Source organism: Zea mays, chromosome 2 (assembly GCF_902167145.1).
Source record: "Zea mays cultivar B73 chromosome 2, Zm-B73-REFERENCE-NAM-5.0, whole genome shotgun sequence".
NCBI classification, from domain to species: domain Eukaryota; kingdom Viridiplantae; phylum Streptophyta; class Magnoliopsida; order Poales; family Poaceae; genus Zea; species Zea mays.
In genome coordinates this window covers 103,627,582-103,641,449 of record NC_050097.1, presented here as the reverse complement: position 1 = coordinate 103,641,449, position 13,868 = coordinate 103,627,582, and positions in this window count along the sequence as shown.

Sequence of the window (13,868 nt, the reverse complement as noted above, 5' to 3'; positions counted from 1 at the left end):
GGCTGAAGCTGCCTTCTCTGTGGATGACACGAAGGATCCCTCGGCCGAAGCAAGTTTTATGGGCGGAATTTTTTTACTGACATCTGGGAAAATGGCAGCCGAGAAATAGCTCACAAAATAATGAAGAAAAGTGAAAAAGATATTCATGAGGCTCGAGAAGCGGCGAAAAAAGCTGAAGAAGCTGCCGAACGCGAGAGACGGATAGGTATCGTTTAATAGCTTCTAGCTTCATCATTTGTTTTCGTGACTTCGGAGTAATTGATGTTTTCTACCGCAGCTGAACTACCTCCTCCACCAGAGCCATTCGACCCACTGGCCGACCCAGAAACGAAGAAAGCAATAGAAATTATTAATATGGCCGAAGCTATTGTCGACGAAGTTGTTAACAAATTGCTTACCGAAGTTGCAGAGAAGGTTCTGAAAGAAGAATAGTAGTTGTTGTAAAAACATTTTTAGGCTATTAATGTAACATTTGCTGAACTAAGTCTGTAATATTTGATGTGTATAGCTTTAAATCTAGTATGTAAGTTGTTTGTAAATCATGTTATTTGCGATGCATGAAACTTTATGTACATACCGCTTTTGAGCCTTCGGCGAAAAACACCTTCCTTTCTTTTCATGCTTCGTAAAGAAAAATGTTTATGCTTCGTGAGAATATCCATACTTCGTAAAGAACATCCAAGCTCCGTAAAAACATCAATGCTTCGTAAACAATAGATCTCTTCTTCCATACCAGAGCTGATGAAGATGTACTTCTCAGCTTATTTTGTGCCTTGGCACCTTTTCATTCTTGTAAAGCATTCTCCAAAGATCAACTTCGTTTCCAATTCGTGTCATTGGTGTGATATGATGTATGATGTGATGCTATGTGATATGATGCGATGATATGATGCAAAGAATGATGCTAATGCCGAAGACACACACCCACGCTAAAACACAATCTCTGTGTCCCGTTAGTAACGATCAAAATCTCTTTGCCGCTTATTTTTCGGCTTCACCGCTTATTTTTCGGTTTAAGTTCTGCATCCCCTTAGGAACGTCTTTTGAACTTCTTTGCCTTCTATTTCGGCGGTATTTTTTGCGTTGACTTTTCGCGCTTCGCCTTATATTTCAGCGATATTTTTCGCGTTGACTTTTCACGCTTTGCCTTATATTTCGGCGGTATTTGGCTCTGCATTCCCTTGGGAACGACTTTTGAGTAGAAAACTTACGCTGCGCTCCCTTGAGAACGACTTTTTGTAGCTTCGACAAGACTTATGTTGTGCTCCCTTAGGAACAAGTTTTTTGAGCTTCGTAAATCTGTGAAGAAGATATATTTCATTTTGATAGAAGCGAAACTATTACAAGGAATTAGAACTAAATTTGCATTACTTGCTGTTTATTAAAAAACAAACTGGCATAGAATGAAAAAGTGTTTCAGAAGGTAGTATATCTCTCAATAGATGTGTTTTGACTCCGGCACAGTACTGTTGACTGTGCGGGCTTCAGATTCCTCCCTGAAATCCCGCTGCTGATGAGTGTGTTGGCTCCCTTCTGGCTGCTGACCTCGTGAATAGGTAGGTTGTAGTGGTGGCAGAGGTGGAAGCTGTGGCCAAGAAACCTGTGGCTGGCTAGCCGAAGCAACAGAAGCTACAAGATGATTACCCACATATTCTAATATGTAGGGTGAGTGACACGAAGCAGTGTGTAGGACCTGCTTCGGTTGACTTTACTGGGCTTCGACTTCTGCGATCTCCTTCTGCTTTTGGATGGTGATTTGGCACATTCTTTTAGTATGGCCCTTGTCTTCACCACAAAATAAGCAGTAGATCTTCCTGGGCTGGTCCACATATCTTCCTCCGAAGCCCCTGGCGCCTCTGCCTCTTGGAGCTGGCGGCCGGAAAGAGCTTTGTTGCTGCCCCGAAGATTGTGAAGTATACTGTGGCCTCTACTGCTGACTTCCTCTGTCATCATTCTGAGTGGAGCTATAAATTAACCTTACATGCCTCAGGTGGATTCTTCCTCCGAAGCCCCTGGTCATCTCAGAGAATCTATAAGCCTCCTCCCTTCTTTGGCGGAAGTCATTGTCAGCCCGAATGTACTCATCCATCTTTTGAAGCAACTTCTCTAGAGTCTGTGGGGGCTTTCTAGCGAAATATTGAGCAGTAGGTCCTGGACGAAGCCCCTTGATCATGGCCTCAATGACAATTTCATTAGGCACTGTAGGCGCTTGTGCCCTCAGACGCAAGAACCTTCGGACATACGCCTGGAGATATTCCTCATGGTCTTGCGTGCATTGGAACAGGGCCTGAGCTATGACTGGCTTCGTCTGAAAGCCTTGGAAACTTGTCACCAGCATGTCCTTGAGCTTCTGCCACGATGTAATAGTCCCTGGCCGAAGGGAAGAATACCATGTTTGGGCCACATTCAGAACTGCCATGACGAAGGACTTAACCATGACAGCTGCATTGCCTCCGTACGAAGATAGAGTTGCTTCGTAGCTCATCAAAAACTGCTTCGGATCTGAGTGCACATCATACATGGGGAGCTGAGGTGGCTTGTATGATGGAGGCCATGGGATAGCCTGCAGTTCTGCTGCCAAGGGAGAAGCATCATCAAAGGTAAAGGTATCATGATTAAAATCATCATACCATCCATCCTCATTGAATAAGCCTTCTTGACAAAGCTCCCTGTGTTGGGGCCTTCGATCTTGTTCGTCTTGAGCAAGATGACGTACTTCTTCAGTGGCTTCGTCGATCTGCCTTTGAAGATCAGCCAGTCGCGTCATCTACTCCTTCTTCCTTTGTACTTGCTGATGGATTATTTCCATGTCCCTGATCTCTTGGTCCAACTCCTCCTCCTGGAGTGTTGGACTGGTGGCCTTACTTTTCTGGCTTCGGGCCTCTCGGAGAGAGAGGGTCTCCTGGTTTGGGTCCAGTGGCTGCAGTGTAGCAGCCCCTGGCGCTGAAACTTTCTTCGGCGACATGACGAAGGTCAGTGCTCGTCGAAGGTGGTCGAAAAAAGGGTTCACCGGAGGTGAGCGCCAATGTTGGGGACTTGTTCTCAAATGCTATGAATTAAGAACAAGGCAACACAAAATGTTAAATGTTAATGCCCTTCGTCCTTCGAAGCATTATTTCCCTTAGGATATAACGATCTTTGGACGAAGGTTATGAAGGACATACCTTCATAGATATGACATGTATAAATGAAGGATGAAGCTTATAAAACACAGGAAAACAACATAAACAATGATATGACGTCATAAACGTTTATTATTGAACAATTATGAATACATGAAAACAATATCAAATTATATTTGTACCTTAAGTGCGATAGAAGGCAAGGGCAAAAGTATGATGCGAAAGCGTGAACAGTACGGGGCCACTATTCACTTATTTATAGGCATAGGACGCAGCCTGTGTGAATTTACATTCATGCCCTTTACATTTATTATTAACTTATAGACAATTCTATGAGGACTAGATAGCCTTTTCCCCTTTAAGTCGGTTCCTTTTTCTACCATTTTACCGAAGCTCCTCTGCACATAGCTTCGAAGCAACTCCACCTTCGTCACGATCATGCTTTTTACATCTTAGATGCTTTTAACCTGAGTCCGAAGGTACCTGTTTACATGTCACACTTGGAAGGTACTGTTAAATCACATTTTTTAGGACCTTCGGAAGACAAAGGCCCCCAACAGGCAGCGGCGCGGTTCATTCAGCGCTCGCGAACTCCTCGCCGGCCCCTGCGCAACCTCCTCGAGGACGACTCCTTAAGTATGGAGACAAGCTCCCTGCTCAGGATCTCGCCAAAATTCGCCAGCTCTCTGTTCCTCTTCCTCCTCTCGATTCCAATCAAGGTTTGGATCAATTCCTCCGATTCTTGGTGTTCTGGGGTTCATCATGCTGGTGGAAAAAGGTGGAGGTGGCACTGCTCGTGCGCAGTGAGGTTCTCCTGTGCTCCGTTGATTTAACAGTGCACCTGTGTGGTGCTCTGTCTGTTCTGATCTCTGTCCGCCGTGGCCTGGTGCTTGGGCTCTCTGTTGTGCGGTGTTCCTCTTCTCGGGCTGGTGTCGTGGATGTCTCCTTCGGCTCCGGCAGCGGTTCTAGTATCTCCGTCAACCTCCGGCCGTGCAGGCCCGGACGTGGGCGGCGGAATTGGTTTTCTGGGACAGAACCTTGTGTTCGCTGAGCTGGTCTTCCCACGTAGACAATCTATGTGCTGTGAGTTACCTGTTGCATCTCTATATTTATTGAGTAATTTTGTGCAATTTGCTAGTATTATTTACATGGGTGTGATTGCACAATTTGTGGGCAGAGTTGATTGCTCGATGATGATAGCGGTATAGTGAGACAACATGATAGTCTGGGTTTTAGTGTGTTGTTAATTTCAGCATCAAATATTTATTTGTGCCTAATTATATTTCTATTTGTTGAGGTTGTTTACCTGTGTTAAATTCTGTTATTTTATTTATTACACAGCTCCTTACTATTAGTATTTATACTTGATTATTAGGCTTATTACATCTGATCTAAAACCCTGATTTGGTAAGATTCGACTGTCACGTTAGTCGAGGATCTCTAATCACCATTTAGCGTTGGAGGGCTGTTTATTACAGCAACACGCTATTTTGAGAGCAATATAAAAAGATAAACAATTACGTTTATGTGCAATTTCTGCCTTCTTCACCTGCAATCCATGTTTAATTTGGAAATGGAACTGAGTAGCTATGTTTCATGTTTCCATTCAATGGAATTGCTACTGTTCATTGCTATTATAATTACATATGACATTTATCTGAGTTATATGTCTGTTTTATTCGGAATTAAAATATTTAATATATTTAAATATGATGGAAGCATGTCACTTATTTCTCTAAGTTTACAACATATATGTATTGGGGGGAATGATGGCATATAGCATTCTTATGGCCATTTGCATGGCACTTCCATCCCGAAATATAGTTCTTTCTAGCTCTCTTTTTGTCCATATCCATCCGAACAGTAATAAATGTGGATATACATACAAACTACATTCTTAGATTAATTTGGGACGAAATGAATAGTTTTGTTGTCTTGCAATGATGTGGAGGGGTGGAGCATGGATGATACATGAGGCACGAAACACTCCCTCGCAAAGGTCTAAAAGAACAGCAAGCTAGCCACTACTGGTAGACTGAATCCTGCAGTTAGCAATTTGTTAGAGCATCTAGCAGCGTTAATGGTCCAAACAATAACTCCGAAAGCACAAACACTAATATGTGGGACGCAGCTACAGCCTCTACCACCGATGACCGCCACTACTAGATTCCACCATGATCTCTCAGTTGATCAATACCGAAGGATCACCCACAATAACTAATGAGAATAAGCCATGATGAAGGATTCATATATCAGGGCACTCAAAAGATCAGCATCCACGCAATAATTAATGGAATCATGTGTCAATCTAGTTTGCAACTTTAATCGTAAGTGGTACTTTGTGTGTATTTCTGTAACAAACTTGTATTACAAGATGCCTATATATTTTGTGTAACGGTATTTTCATGTACAAGTCTATCTGAAGCGTTGGATTCTCAAGATTCCTATGTTCATGAATGTACCACATATATTAATATTATAGTAGTACCATATAAAGCAGACGTTTGTAGTCCATATGTAGAAATGGTCAAAGTATGTGACATCATTTTTATAGTTGATTTTACGGTAAGAATTTCTGCATATCCAGTATACTAGGCTTTTTCAAGCTGACAACTTAAAATTGTGTCCAGCAGTTCACCTATATGGTCACCTAAAACACTATTTAAATGTTTTGCACTGTAGGACAACGTTCACAGGATAAAGTTTGAATATGAAGATGGGTAAGCTGCTGAAGATAACATAAGCGATGGGTATCATATATATAGAAAAATATTTCCTTCTAAGCGATGGGTATCATATATATAGAAAAATATTTCCTTCTTTATACGCTCGAGCAGTGTTCTCTAAAGCGTCTTCTAAATATAAGAACACTCATCTATCCTCTTTCTATATAAATATTCTCTCCTGTCAACTATTCATTTGTATATTTTAAATAACAATTATTTATAAGGTATTTAAGGGTATGATAAATATGTACGTATAAAATTATAAAATAAAACATGTCTCTAATATAGATATTTAACATATAAAGGACAAGATATAGATGACGTTGTTAGAGACTATATAAAGATATTGTATAGATATAGAGAAGAAAATCTTTTGGAGGAGAGATTATAAAAGGAGGGATATAGAAAATATTGTTGGAGATAGTCTTATGCCAATTGAAGAGAAACTTCTAAAGGATAGATTTACATATCTTTCTATGTTCTTTCATACTACACCACATTACATTTAGTCCATACGTCCCATCTCTGCTTGATTTATCACCACTACCACGTCATTGTTTCACTGTCTTTTTTTAAAAAAAAAACACTACTATCGCTTAACAAAATAATAGTGTTAGCGAGTTTCAGTGTCGGTTTTATATTACTACAGGGGAAAAGCCCTTATCCCTGGTTGTTTTAATTACAAACCCGTAATGAAAACCCCATGAAAAAACTCAGAACATTAGCGATTATAAAACTACAGCTGGCAAAGCAAATACTTGCCTATCAACTTATTTTATCATTTGACCTTTACATATCAATTTACTGTAATATCGCCAAAATTCTAATTTGGGATTTGGAAAAGATTATTCAGAATGATTAAGAATTAAAATATCTTTTTATAAGGGTTCCTGTCTTTTGAAGCTATTTTCTCCTAAAATAAATAAATGGTATCGAAGCTTGAATTAAACTAAAACATCTAACAAGAATATCATCCCAAAATAGACTTAGAAACTAGAATTTAATTTGAAACTCAAAAAATAAACAATAGAAATCCTTTCATTTATTTGCTAAAGTAAATTATTCCCTTCATGAATTAGATAATTAGAAATACTCTTTAAATCACTAGTAGAAAAGAGCTCTATGGTGGCGGCACGTAGAAATTTATACTGGCGGTTTCAGTTACAGCACGCTAGTGAAAAAAAACAGGCGGACCCGCCTTAACGAACCGGCAGTGTAAATATATATACACTGGCGGTTCACTTAACAGAACCGCCAGTGTAAAGGATGCATTTACACTGGCGGCTATATTAAGTAAACCGTCAGTGGAAATATCATATACACTAGCGGCTGTATAAAGTGCACTATCAGTGTAAAGGATGTATATACACTGGCGGCTATATTAAGTAAACCGCCAGTGAAAATATCATATACACTGGCGGCTGTATAAAGTGCACCGTCAGTGTAAAGGATGTATATACACTAGCGGCTGTATAATGTACGCCGCCAGTGGAAATATCATATACACTGGCGGCTGTATAAAGTGCACCGTCAGTGTAAAGGATGTATATACACTGGCGGTTGTATAAAGTACACCGCCAGTGGAAATATCATATACACTGGCGGCTGTATAAAGTACACCATCAGTGTAAAGGATGTATATACACTGGCATTCACTTATTGAAACCATCAATACATTGCATGAATAATCGGTACCAGAGAGGATTCTGTACCCCAATACATTGCGTGATTACTCAGTGATCGGTACCCCAATACATTGCATCAATACCAGAGAGGTGATCAATACATCTGAGATAGCAATATGTACTACTTCATTACATCTAACTACTTCATTACATACACTACATCATTGATATTCCAGCAGCGATCCAATCTCTCAAATATTTCATTTCTAGACTTGCATTTACAACGTAATCAGCTTGGCCATGCGAACTACTCCCTGATCCTCCTATGTGGCCTCGGTCCAACAAATAGTTATGCAAAGCAAAACAAGCAATTATAATCTTCACTTGCATGCTTCTTTCGTAAAATGGGAGTCCTCGTAGCACATGCCACCTTGATTTGAGTAGTCCAAAAGCCCGTTCAACTACATTACGTAGACTCGAGTGGTGGAAATTAAAATTTTCCTGCACACTCTCTGCTCCTGTTTGATTAAAATCTTCTAAGTGATGTCTCTGATTCCGATATGGTGGCAAGTAACCTTCGCGAATTGAGTAACCCGCATCCACTAGATAATACCTCCCTGTACAAAAAATTAAACCCAGAAAAAGATTTACTACATCGTAATGCATGTATGCAATGGCGCCAACAAAACATGCATGCCATCATACCTGCTGGTGGGTGTGGATAGTTCGCTTCTCCCATACAACTCCTGAGCACTGCCATGTCATGGCAAGAAGCAGGCAACCCAGCACCTACAAAAGTGAACTACATATCCATGTCCACTATAGCTAATACATTGTAGCTAGGCCACCCTTTTCTATTTGTGTGTTCAAGCCTCGACTCATGACATATCTGAGCTGGAATGTGTGTGTCACCTAAGGCTCCTATGCACCCATCAAAGAAAGGGGCATAAGGTCTAAGCTTGTTATGCACTTTAGAAAATGTTGGATCCTTGGGACATATAGTGGTTTGTGCAAAACTATACAGTGCATCTGCCACCATAGCCATTTTTCTATGGATGGTATCCAAAGACCTTTCAAATCTGTCTCTAATTTGTCGTGTTGCTTGTTGTGTCCCACATGCCCATAAGAACATCCCTAATGCTTCACATGACTCCACCTCTTGTGTTGACCTTAACCCATGATACCTCACTAAAGTATCATGCAATTCTTTAAAAGAATCTTGAGTCATACGAAAATTGTCGTGACACCTCCTGGAGTTCCTCATATTAAGTTCCACCCATTGCCGTCCTGTCACGTGCGGCAATGGAGTATGAAGATTGATCATAGGAGCAAGAGTATACAAACTAGAAGCGAAAGCAGCTAGAACCGCCGCTGCACCAGCTTTTTGGATTATGTTGGAGCTATCATCACTTGTCGTGTCGCTATGGCTAGAGTCTTCTGCACTACTCATCTTGGAGTTGCCTACATTTAACAGAAACGCAATACTCACCAATTTGATTATAGACCATTCAAAACAGAAATACAATACTTAACATACAATGTTATAAAACTAAAGTGCACAAGCACATAAATTAAATTGAACTACAATATGTCCGCAAACAACAAATAATACCAGAGTGATTACAACACACACATTCAAAACTTGACGGGAAAACTTTACAGTGTATCAAAGCATTATTACAACACCACACAGACAAGCTACTTGTTATTAATATGATTCCATTGGAACCTAATCCAATGGAGGCGTCCCTCTTTGCTTGTCAGTTGAAGAAAAAACTTCCTATTTATATCGTTTTTGCAAAGAATATTTGCCATGCAATACAAATCAGAGTCTTCTTCAATTCCATCTTCCTTTAAGAGTCGCACAACCTCGACAACTTCTTCGTTTCCACGATTAAGAGTCTTCTTCAATTCCAGCTGGCTTTTGATGCTAATGCAATCAGAAATATTATCAATGTGATCTTCCAAACTCATCCTTTTTGCCTTAGGGGGGCTATCCACTGTGGCTTCTCTGATCCATTTAGACAAGCAACCCACACCGTCATCAGGAGTACCGTGGCTGCCATAGCTTCGCAAGGGTTCACGGACACCTCCTGCACTAATCAAATTGCCCTGTCGTGTGTGGTTAGTCGACCAAACAAAGTGTAAAGCTCATCAAGAAAGGGTGGTGGTTTTCCTCGACTGCCCTGAGGACTAGGATCCTGCGTTTGAACATAGTGCAGATTTAGTATTGGTCCATAAAAAAACTTGTAATCAATTCATGAACAATGTACCCCTTCCTGGGTCCCCTAGTATGAATCATCTGCTGCTATATCACCAGTCCTTGGTTCAAGGCCAAGCCCAGTATGGTTCTGCAAGTATTGCCACTGCTGGAAAGACCTTCGGAGCAAGTTCAATTTGTTTTGCAGTTTTTTTTGTCATAATCAAGACCAGTCTGCTCTCTGAAGCTGCGATACACTTGTTACCATCCATATTTAGTTAAGCCCATGCTATTGAAGTTATTAAGGTCCTCCTGATTGATGCATAGGTCAATGAATATTTTAGTTGTCCTCGGATCCCAACTGGCACAGTCCGGCGAACTCATCTGTGGGCAAGTTGCACATGCACGTAACTATTTGGAACAGAAGACATGTAGTAAAAGAAACAAGAACTTGCTGTGGTCAAAGAAACAAGATAAGAACTTGATGTAAGTCAATGAATACAAAGGCGCATTTAACAATTTTTGAAACAGAGGACATAAGAAATAAGATAAGTTATGCACAAAAGAACTTACCGGGGAAGTGGTTTTGGCACGCTTCTTGCATAGGTTGTACTGAATAGGTGCAGTTCTCTTGTCACGCGCAGCTTCCGGGGAACAAGAATCACTGAATGAATGTGCCAGATTGGGAAAACTTATGCATGAACTGCGCCAAAAAAGAAGAGTGATTTAATACATTAAAATGGAGGCACGAGCTAGGGCAGATAGCAACAGTAAAATGGAGGAACTAAGAAGTTCACCTAGATCTGGTGTCTGGCGCGCGGTGTGCAGAGTCGACGGCCGAGCCCACCGCCTACTTCACTTCAGCTAGGACGACGGAGGGAGGGCGGATCCGGCAACGACAACGAATGAGAGGGACGCCGGCGGCTAGAGCGACAACGGCTGCTGGAGCGACGGATGGAGCGGCTGGGGTAGTAGGACGTCTGGAGCGGCGGAAACCATTGAGTCGCATATATGTCCCAACCGCATCATTATCACTGGCGGTTTTCTTTAGTATCCTGCCTGTGTAAATAAAATTAGTACTAGCGGCTTTCTTAAAAAACCGCATGTGGAATTTTCACAGGCGGCCTGCTTAAGACACCGCTTGTGGAAATTTTATTATCACTGGCGGTTTTCTTTAGTAGACCGCCAGTGTAAAATAATATTAGCACTGGCGGTTTGCTTAAGAAACCACATGTGGAAACATTATTTTTCACAGGCGGCCTGCTTAAGACATCGCTTGTGGAAATGTTATTATCACTGGCGGTTTTCTTTAGTAGACCGCCAGTGTAAAATAATATTAGCACCGGCGATTTGCTTAAGAAACTGCATGTGGAAACATTATTTTTCACAGGCGGCCTGCTTAAGACACCGCTTGTGGAAATGTTATTATCACTGGCAGTTTTCTTTAGTAGACAACCAGTGTAAAATAATATTAGCACTGGCGGTTTGCTTAAGAAACCGCATGTGGAAACATTATTTTTTACAGGCGGCCTTCTTAAGACACCACTTGTGGAATTATTATCACTGGCGATTTTCTTTAGTGGCCCGCCAGTATAAGTTTTCTTGCCTTTTTTCAAAATTTCAGAATCTTTTTCAGTGGCGGTTCCTTAAGCCAGCCGCCATTGTAAACAAGAACTGCTTTATTCATTTAAAAAGATTTGTCCATCCAGTACAAACTTTCCTACCAGAATAAGCTATCATGCTACAGCCGACGACGCTTGCTGGGAGGCATCTCATCGCATTGGCTTGCCCCGCCATCATCATCGCCGTCATTGTCACCACTGCCGTCGCTGTCCTCGTCACTGCTGCCGTAGTCACTGCTGTTGTTGTCGTCGTTCTCGTCATCTTCGTCGTCCGAAGAGACCATGCACATCCAATTTCCAGACATCGGGTCGTCATCGTTGTCCAAGGACTCCACATCTGACGATTCTCCGTCGTACGCCCAAGACCAGTCAGTGCTGGTGTCGGAGTCTAGCTTCCCTTCAACGAGGAACTGGAGGTCATCCCCGTCGGTGAGGTCGCCGTCGGATTCCGATGCAACTGCAAAGTCCCATCCATCTGCATCCCAGTGCAAAGGTGCCTGTTTTTTATATGCCATTATAGGATCCCACTTTGTGGTTGGTTCACGGCTAGAAGAATGGGAGACAAAAGGAGCAGAGGAATCACTCGGTGATGTCGACATAGGTAAAGCTAAGCGCTGTGGCGATGAATGGAAACGTGGAAATATGCCTGTTTTTTCTGAGTTGCGATGAATGGAAATGTAGCCGGCCGATGACCATTTAAATACAATCAAATCGAGAACTGAATCATCGTTTACTCGAACTTCGAGGAGCAAAGAGGAGTCAAAAGTCACCGCTTCGTGTTCGGCGATTGCCGTTTCAATTCTACAGGGACAGGGACAGTTGAAAAGACACAACTGTTCAACTCCACACGCGGTTGAGATAAGGCTACAGGGACAGTTGAAAAGACACAACTGTTCAACTCCACACGCGGCTGAGTTAAGGTTTCCACAGGCAGCTCGTAAGACTACCGCCAGTGCTATGTTTTTCACTGACGGTTTCTTAAGCAAGCCGCCTGTGGAAAGAATGTTTTCACTAACGGTTCGTAAGACTACCGCCAGTGCTATGTTTTTCACTGACGGTTTCTTAAGCAAGCCGCTAGTGGAAGGAAGGTTTTACTGACAGTTTCTTAAGCAAGCCGTCTATGAAATTTGTATTATAAATACCCCCACCCCCGACAGGAATAGCTAGCTCGCAGCCAACTTCCATTGGAGGCGATTTTGGAGGTCCAGATTATATAAAATACAAGGGTCGAGGTTTTGATCTTCATTTTTTGGAGGAAGGTTGCTAAGAAAGGTTGGTTTTATGTTTCATTGTCAATTTTTGTTCATATTATTTACCATTTTAGCCAAATTTTGTATCTATGCTTTTATACCACGTTCGGCTTATGTTAGATTTGGACATAAGTGCACATGAAAGCTTTGTGGGTATGGTGCACATATTAAATCACCACTATCCATCTCAGATCTAACGTCTCTAGAACTGAATCGACGTGCATCGTGCATCGTGCACTAAATCCATCATACATATGTGTCGGTTCCTTGGTTAATTAATTAGGAAATGTTAGCTTTTTTCTCTTGCTAATTTACAACTGTTATGGTGTATTTAATTTTCTGTTACTTTTTACAGGTAGTGATGGAGAGGACATCGTGGATGTATAACTTATCAAGGCTAGATCTATCGTACATATCCGAGGTCCATAGGTTTATTGATGTCGCTAAGGAATATGCTTGGAGAACAAAGACAAATCACATATATTGTCCATGCATGGACTGTAAAAATGTTGTTGTATTTGATGACACAAACCAAATCATATCTCATCTGGTATGCCGAGGATTTGTGAAGGATTACACAGTTTGGACAAAGCATGGAGAGGGTAGTAGTGCGCCTTATACGACTGAAGCCGCTGAGGACGAAAGATTTCAGTTTGTTCACAGGACACACCCACCTCTTCCACAGAGCGAACATGTAATGCCAAATGTCACTGATCATGGTTACTGTGGAGGAAGCGAACATGATAGAACTCATGTTTTGCCGAATGTTATTGACAAGGAAAATGCCGAATGTTATTGATGAGGAAGATGCAGAATTGCATCGTCATACGGATCCATCGATGTTCTTCAAGAAAGGTATGGAGTCCCTGAAGAAAGCAGCAGAAGAGCCTTTGTATGATGAGTCTAAGGGTTGTACCAAAGAGTTCACGACGCTCCGGTCTATGTTAAAGCTGTTGATGTTAAAAGCTAGATATGGTCTATCTGATGCTGGCTTTGACTCGTTCTTGAATATCATCGCAGACATACTTCCAAAGGAGAACAAAGTGTCTGCTAACACGTACTATGCAAAGAAACTAATCAGTCCGCTCGCTATGGATGTGGAGAAGATCCACGCGTGTAGAAATCATTGTATCCTTTATCGAGGCGATGATTATAAAGACTTGGAGAGTTGCCCAAAGTGTAATGCAAGTAGGTACAAGACGAATAAAGACTATCGAGAGGATGACTGTGTTGCATCCGTGTCTAAGGGCAAGAAGCGAAAGAAAGCCCAAAAGAAAACTTCAAAATCCACGAGCAAAGAAAAGGAAGTAGACTATTATGCGC